Raw genomic sequence first — 2,963 nt, forward strand, 5'->3', positions numbered from 1 at the left:
GCCCGCTCAGAGATGTGTATAAGAGACAGGGTCTGAAGTGGACCGAAACGTACGACTTGTGTAAGAAGATGTAATTTAAGTTATAGAATACATCTCTACTTGAATCTTTAACGCAACGATTTCTGCGTATTGACTCTTAGTGCCTTTTCGTCACCCATTATTATTATATAAAATTGAAGTATATGTTCAAAATTAAACACATAATTTAGAATTAAATAGCGAAGGTGAAGAAATTCATCACAATTATCGCGATTCCGATAGCGATTACAGCGAGAAACAAAATTTTCGCGAAGTTAGACATAACAATAATATAGAATGTAGTAATAGACCGTCAGATAGTTCTAATTCGGATGACGATACGCGATATAACAGCGAAACTGACGAGGAGTCGTGTGTAGAACGCACAATTGACGAGGAGTCGTGTGGAGAACGCACGATTGACGAGGAGTCGTGTGGAGAGCGCATGACAGACGAGGAGTCGAGCGGAGAAAAATATAACATCTATCGACCTGAAAATAAAAAATTAAACATTAGTAATTACGATACAGACGAAGAATACGATAATAGTATACTTACGCAGCAATTTTCTATCCCATCCATACATCCTATCGTAGCTGTAAGTTCATTACATTCAAAACCAGATTATTTTGTAAGTCTGAAAAAAGAAATTTTAAATATAGCAGATTCATTGCGATTCATGACGAAAAGTGATCCAAACAAACATGAAATATTAAAAAGAATAGAAATAGTTGAAGAAAAAATAAAGGAAAGGCGAAAGAATCACATTGTTTTGGTAAAGATAGCATTAATAAAAAAATTAGAGAAATGTACAGATATAATAAAGGAAAAGTTGTTAAAAAGCGCAAGAAACACGCGAAATGAACCGCGTGACCTAACGACCGTATCGAGCGCAAAGAAAAATGTAAATAGTGGAAATAAAAAGAAATTAATTGCGAGAGAGGTAACATATCTTGACAATCCGTTAGTAATAACAGAAAGGAAAAGTAAAATAGAAGCGTTAGAAAAACTAAAGAAAAAGGTAGATATAAGTAGCGAAGTAGACGTCGTTAATGTGAGCGACGACGCGCGTAAAAGATCATCAAGAAACAAGAAAGAAGACTCACCTAGTATACATTCTGCGGACACCATAGTCTACAACTTCGAGGAGGATGACATTCCTGAACATCAAACGATGATTCCGAGGATCACCAGCACACCTGTGAAGAGGAAAAACGAATTAACACGAGAAAATTCGCAAAGCGATATACTTATCAAAATTCCACTGAATAGGCATAGCAAATGGAAGAAGATGTTCGAAGACCTTCACAATAACAACATCCCTAGGATGGAGCATCATCTCGACATCCGAGATTTCCAAACCGAGCAGGAGAAGACGTTCCAACGACGACAGCTTCACCTAAAAAAGAAAAAAATTATCAGCAGTCACACAGATAGCGAAGGTGACGAGCGACAAAATCACTCACCCGAAATCATAAGTAGAGTGACAACGCGGAGAATTCGCCGAAAAATACATTCGTCGAGCGACGAGGAAGCAAATATACCTACAAATGAAAGAACAATTAAAAAGGGGAACGAGAAGGCAAATGATCGACCCCCGAGTCACAAAAAGGGTGCGAAGATTACGCACATTGCAATACCGCCACAAAGCGATAACGATACCGCGCCATCTACCAGCGCAGCCACAAATCAATATGCATACAAGGCAGCGCAGAGCGCGGAGACGGTCTCATTGTTACGCGAGCCGTCGACGTGTCAACAAATGCGAGTCGCGATAAATTCGAGAAACGCGGCGAAGTGCGACAAAGTGATAGACAGAGACAAAGTGACAGCGAATGACGCAATAAGTAAGAGCGGTGCACAACCGAGCAATACATCGGCAAAGCCGAACGCGACGGACAACGCAAACGTGATATTCACGAAAATTTCAAATTTGGATTGCAGGAAGATCGCAAGAATGTCTTCAGCCGAGGAAGAAATTGAGTTCGGAAATGACATCAACCGCATGAGAGAGGAGGAAGAAAGACTGACGAGATTCATAAGGGAGAGAGCATGTGAAAGACAGCTGCTCGAGAACCAGGATAAGATTACTCAAGAGGTATTTCGAACAGCCGCAGATCAATCCTCAAGCGGTACAGAAGGCACATCGACAAGACGTCAGGTTAGCGACAGAAGCAGCCAGTGCGATTCAATACCACAGTAAGGTAGCGAAGAAAAATATTTGTAAGAGGGACGTAACAATTATTCGCGACGAGAGCGATAAGAAGATTTGCGAAGTGACAACGCTCATCACAATCAAAGATTTTTTAGAGGTGGAAGACAACACCCCGAGAGCGTTTAATTTAAATTTTAAAGTCATCGACGGAAAGGTGGAGAAGACAGCGAAATACATCGGTGAGCGAGTGAAAAGGCAGAGGGAGTCGAATAAATTCGATCCCGCCGCACTGGAAATAACGCACGAAATCCCGTACGCGGCAATCGTTTCACCAGCAGTCACATCAACGGCAACGACAAGCGAACAGTTAGCCGAAATACCGTTCAAGAAGAGGAAACAACAAGTTATCGATTTCGATACTTCCGAAGATAAAGAAAATAAAAGCTTCGAGAAATCAAACAAGAAGAAGAGGCACTACAAGAAGAGAAAACGTGCACCAGGAGAACCAACTCCGCAGCAGTTAGCGGCGAAAGAGAGACCGCGAGTAATGGGCAAGTATGTCAAAAAGACGCCCGAAAATTTGGCGTTGCTGACAATACCGCTAGGCGACATAGCCCAGGGATCCACCACATGTGATCCAACACCACTCAAGCCTCTTCCTGTCATCACAAACATAACCGCCACAAAATTAACGCTGAGTGTCCCGCAAGCGACACACTCAGCGACGAGGAGATTGGAACCGGATGCGTTTCAGCACCCGATTCCAGTTTGTGGCGATTCCGTTTTCCAG

Source organism: Wasmannia auropunctata, unplaced genomic scaffold (assembly GCF_000956235.1).
Source record: "Wasmannia auropunctata unplaced genomic scaffold, wasmannia.A_1.0 LD336076.1, whole genome shotgun sequence".
NCBI lineage: Eukaryota > Metazoa > Arthropoda > Insecta > Hymenoptera > Formicidae > Wasmannia > Wasmannia auropunctata.